Here is a 6264-nt window from a genome sequence, read left to right on the forward strand (position 1 = left end):
GAGGGAAGCAACAATGGTTGCTGACTGAAGTAGTCACACTCGAACGTCAAGGAAGGTGGAAGGAAAGCAGACTACGCAGACATCTCAGGTTTCCAAAGGTGAGCAATTTATTTACAGTGAGCTTAATTTAATGTGTAACTTAACAAAACTTCCCCCCAAATCAACTCTATTAACAAAACTCAACAGACCATGGATCTGGTAACTCAGCTCACCTCTGCTCTCTGCTGCATCTGGTAGAGACTGGCTTTAAATAGGGCCATCAATTTCCCTCCAATTGCCCAGCCAGTACCACTCACTCAACTGAGGGATCTAAAACTCTACACAGATGATCTAAAAACACAAAACCTCTACACACTTCTAACATGCACATTTACACAACTAAATGGCAGTATTAACGAAAGGAAAAACATTCAACAAATCCCTTTAAACCTTAACACAAACAAAAGGAAGCATCTCTATGGAAAAAGAAACCCCTCCACTTGGTTTGACCTGCTGATGTCATGTGTGACATCATCAGCACTTTAAAATGAGCTTATGCCAGACGGGCGTTTCCCCACACCTGACCCTCATGAAGACTGAAAAGACAAAGTATGAACGAATTACTTAATGTGTAACATAATAAAATATAAAGAAACATGTAACTTAGTATTTGTCTTAATTTGCAGAATGTTTGATTTGCCGGCAACAGAACGCTTCCACAAACAAACCCGGGATAGTGAGTGAAGCAATGTTACTTGACAAATAGCAAATCATAGCAAATACATAGAAACAGAATAATGTGTACAAGGTGCAAAAAAAAAAAAAAAAAAAGGTAAACACATGTGGGACAAATGGAGAGCATTGCAACTGCTCCTCCACTTTGTCACACTGACCAGGAAAAAACAAAACAAACTGAGCAACTTGTGTAAATCAAGGTAAACAAAACAGTTTCCCCTCCTCGTCAACACTGACAAACAATCAAGGTTTGCAGAATGATTTGACCAATGGCTCAGACAGTTCAGAGTCTCTGAGGTCATAGTGCTGCCAGGACTGCCCTTGACCATCAGCACTGTCAGTGTCAGCACTGGAACACGACCATGAGGAAGACCTTGATATAGTTTGGGGCACCATCTTTCTCACTAGAAGAAACAAGACTTCTCATCACTAGGGATGGGTACCGGTATTCTGACATAAACGGTAGTAACCAGACCGAAAAGCAGCGCACATTTCGGTGCTTTATGTCGGTGCTTTATTTTCCTGAGCTGTGATACACTTTAGATTCTAGCCAATCATTTTACGTTTCCGAGGATAGTAGGCGGGTCCAGGTACGTACGTTCTTTTAGAGCAGAGCTACAGATTAAAAATGCCCAAGGAGGAGCGGTCAAAAGTCTGGCTGTACTTCACAGCAAAATATGCAAACTCAGCAGCCTGCAACAAGTGCTTTAAGCTGATACTGTGATACTGTCAAAGGAGGTAACACCTCAAATCCGATGAAACACCTGGCGACGCATAGCGTTTTTTTTAAAAGCCGAGAAATGCGCCGTATTTGATAGCTTGCTGCGAGACCTCACACCGAGCACATCTACTGCGGGTGGGTTGCCAGTTATCGGACCCGGAGTTAGCAACATCCCCCAAAAACCCGAAGAGGAGAGTCCTGGCCCCTAGCCCTGCCAGTGTAGCAGAAATGATGAGGATGATGATGCAGCAGCAGCCGTTCTTCTCTGCGTGAGTAGCTTAATGTTGTCCGTGTGTAATTTACGTTGAGTAGGCTAACCACGTTATTACATTAATGCATGTAAGGTGAACTAGCAAACACCGTCGTAGCTACATGCGGCTGTCTTCTTGTTTGATGGCAGATGCTCCCTTCACCCTGGCCAAAAAGGCTAAAATGACCAAAGAAAAAGTGGAAAACAGTTAAACATGAGAGGTTTTTGGATAAAGTTTGTGTTTTTTCCATTGATTAAGCACTGCTTCCAGCCAAGAGTGATGCCATATATGCCCCATAGCTGCAGAAAAGGCTAACATTGTTATCTTTTTACAAAAAAAACAGCTGAACATGAGAGGTTTTTGGACAAAGTTGGTGTTCTCCATTCTTTAAGCACCGGTTCGAGCACCGTTTAAGCACCGGCACCGTTTCAAAAGTACCGGTTTGGCACCGGTATCGGATAAAACCTAAACGATACCCATCCCTAGTCATCACTGTAGTCTCAATACTGAGAGATATTGAGATGAGATACTGCAAACACTGGCACTCCCATATTTCCATATTCTGAGACCGAACTCTATAGTGCTCGTTCCCATAGAGCAGGATTTATCAGAGCTTACCTCCAAAATATGGGAATGGACAGGATGGCCTGTCTGCAGTCCTCACACTTGCTTTAGATGTTATCAGTCCATTCATTGGACATTATTGGTTGTAATCAGCCCCACAGATAGGAGCCAGGAGAGGCCCTCTACCCCTGCTAATCGCTCAGGTTTGTTATCCATTCACACGACAGCAGTGATTTTAATAAATGAGTGAGTTAATGTGGTGTTGATATACCAGCTTTGACATGTAGACGTTATGTTTTCCACTGTCTTTGTGATGCTAGCTTAAAGTTACTGTGAAAGGTTAATGTATACTGTACTAAAGTGGTTCCCATTTAAACTATGTTATGACAGAAGTGTGGCCTTTCAATGCCCTGGTTGTCTTTCTAACTACAAATGCTTATTTCTTGAGTTGGTACGTCTTCCTCTTGGCTGTAACATTCTATTGTTTCTATTTCTGTTTTCTCTAACTGTTATTACTATAATGAGGGTCTAACAAACAATTGATCTAATTGATCTCATTATCATTTATTTATTTACAATTAAGTGCTTCCAACTTGTGTTACAGTTTATAGGTTGCTCATAGTTTTTTAGCTTCTACTCGTGCTTATTATGGCTTCATTTTGTGCTTATGTCATTGCCTAATTTACACAGTTAAATGGTTCTGTATAAGAAATATTCTTGACAAATCCAGAAAACAAACAAAAGGCTTGGTGATGTCAGACATGACATCATCAGCACTTTAAAGGTCAGGAAATGCTGGATGTTTCCTACACCTGACCTACGTGTAGTAGGACGAAGGACGCGCTCAGAGCAAAGTAATAATAGTAAGCTTAACCCTCATGTGTTCCTTAAACAAGAAGCAAACATTTAAACCTGAAACATAATAAAACACTAGATACAACAAGATATGACTGTGTACTGCTTTAATCTGCTGTTTTTTATTTAACTGCAACATAACACTAAAACATCCCATGTCCCAATTGCCAGTCTTGGTAGCCGGGGTTCGGTCCACGTGGGTGGCTGGCCTCTCCCTTAGAGATAGGGTGAGAAGTTCGGCCATTCGGGAGGGGCTCAGAGTAGAGCCGCTGCTCCTCCACATCGAAAGGAGCCAGTTGAGGTGGTTCGGGCATCGGCCCCGGGGCAGACCCAGGACACGCTGGAGAGATTATATATCTCGGTTGGCCTGGGAACGCCTTGGTGCGCCCCCCCCCCCCCCCCCCCCCCCCCCCGGACAAGCTGGGAGAGGGAGGTCTGGGCTCCTCTGCTTGGGCTGCTGCCCCCGCGACCCGGCACCAGATAAGCGGAAAAAAATGGATGGATGGATAACGCTAAAACAAACCCAGGATAGTAAGTGATGATAGAAAATAGACAAATGTAGAGAACGATGAGTGGCTTTAGCTCAGGAGGTAGAGCAGCTCACCCACTGATTGGAAGGTTGGTGGTTCGATCCCTGGCTCCTCCAATCTGCATGTCAAGTATCCTTGGGCAAGATACTGACCCCAAGTTGCTCTTCGATGCATCCATTGGAGTGTGAATGTAGTTAGAAAGCACTATGTATAGAGAAAGTGCTTGTGAGAATGGGTGTGATTGTTGTATGGAGAGTAGAAAAGCGCTATATAAGAATCAGAGTATATAACTGCTCACAGACTGGCTGTCAGGAAGCCGTTTGAGCGTAAGGAAAACAGAGACACAATGCAGAGCTATGCACAAGACGTAGACTGGAAATTTATTTATTGAGCACTGTTCATAGATTAAAATCACAAAGTGTTTCACAATAAAACCAAAATTATTAATAAAATATTGACATGAAACAATGAAAACATTAATTAAAGCTTGTTTGTATAGAAATGGTGCCTGAGAGACCAATCCCCACGGGGGCCCAACAGTAGCCTCGGACATGAAGACCTGAGTGCTCGGGATGAAGCATGAGGTTTCAGGGATAAACTGACCAGAGCTTCACCATGTAGAGCTCAACAAGTTCAAACTGAAATTTTAAAATGAAAATTTACTGGCAACCAATGAAGAGAAGCCAAAACTGGAGTAATATGTGGCCTCCTATTGGTGCTGCAGTGTTCTGTCTGAAGGCTCCAACGCTGATTTGCAGAAACCAGTAAAAAGACGACTGGAGTAATCCAAACGAGAAGAAATAACAGCATGAAGAATCATCTCCGGCTCAGCCTTTGACACCAGCAGTCTGACTTTAGAAATGTTCCTCATGTGATAAAAACACTTCTGAACCAGTTTGGAGACATTGAACTGTCGCTATGACGCCCAAATTTCTGAGACTCGATTGAACGGACGAATTTAAAACACTGATGCGCTGCTTGATAACTCCAAATGATCATCATCATGTATGGAGGTGATTATGACAGTGAGTATCTTCAACCATCTTTAAAAATGGTAGAGGGATGGTTTGGGCTGCGTGTCAGGCAGTGCTGTTGGGAATCTTGTCGAAACTGATGGAATTGTGAAAGAAAGATGCCATCTAAAAGCATGCAGTGGAAACTATGGAAGAAATTACAAGAAAGCTTGATTAGGAGAGTTCAGGCTGCACTGAACTCTGGTGATATCAGCTACTGACTTTCAAGCTTGTTAGAACTGTAAAAACTCAGCTTTCATACTGTATGTCTCTGTGTCAGAGATGTCAATAAATCACTGCACCTATTTCCATGTTTCCTGTCAAAACATAAAGAAAAGAAGACTTTTGCTCTGTACTCTGCTTTATTTGAAATGAACGGAAGAACAAAACAAAATGCTTCCAGTGGAAGGATGGCTTTGACACTGGGAAAATATTTATGGTCTGTATCTGGCTTGTCTGTCCATATGGAGCAAAAACAGCTCTGCATCATACACTCAAGGCTCCTGACATCTTTCTGCATTAGGAAACCTAATCACAGTTTATATACCAGACAAGTCAGTGTCATTTTAGTGACAGTAACAGGTTGTTTCACAGCAAACAGCAAAGCAGTTTCTACAGTGAAGTCAGCCATGTTTAGGGAAGGTCTCGTCCTTCAGACCTCCACATTTTTATTTTCAGTACATCCAAATAAATGCAGTAGGACAGTAGTTTATCACTGAAGTCAATCAAAAGCCAACAGATAGTTGGCCTGCTCAAGGAAACCTTACTTTCTGGATTACGTTTCATGCTGGTACTGTGGAGATCTGACTGTGGACCTATTTCACATATGCAGCCCTTGGACAGTGTCCAGGTACGTTTAAAAAGAGAGTAACAGTAAGACGAAACCAAAGAAAGTAAACATAACAACCCACAAATAGTGTTTAGGTTGTTATATCTTTACAGAACTATTTTTTACTGAAGAAGTACCCCGTCCCTACAAATTCCTAACCCCCACATACATTTATTCCACTATCGCTGGAAATCTAGTCAGCATGTAGAGGAACCTGTTTGTTTTCTATCAGACTAAATGTGTCTCTGTGTTTATGATACACTGGACGCTTTCTTATGATAAATAATGGATTTCTGTGTCCAACTAAAGAGAGACCCTTCACTGATGACGTATACAGACAACGTTGGAAGCTGTGTGCAGACAGACGTCCACAGCGCTATATACTGCCCGCTCATGGTCATCTTACAAGCAGCGTGTACTATGGTTTTATATCTTTACAAATATTTTATATTTTTTTATTAAGATTTGTATGTTGTGTTGTTTTTTGAAACTATGGACGTAAAGTCTGTCAATAAAGATTGATTGATTGATTGATTGCTGACAGCAGCATCTTCAAACATCACCACATCATACTGAAGTCATTCATGCAGTTTGTAGAAAACAGGCCGCTGTGTTCATTTCACAGGTGGAGGTCACGTGTTTACCTGGAGTCGCCGTTGTTGTTGTTTATTTGTTTGCTTTTTCTACGACGGTGTGCGCACGCTGCTGCACGCTGCCTGTCATGAGTGTGTTTTAAACGTCACACAGTGATATCTGATTATGTATAAATGGCTGGTTAGTGTGTGTT

This window comes from Perissodus microlepis, chromosome 4, assembly GCF_051167445.1.
Source record: "Perissodus microlepis isolate ML-2025 ecotype Zambia chromosome 4, ASM5116744v1, whole genome shotgun sequence".
Lineage (NCBI taxonomy): Eukaryota > Metazoa > Chordata > Actinopteri > Cichliformes > Cichlidae > Perissodus > Perissodus microlepis.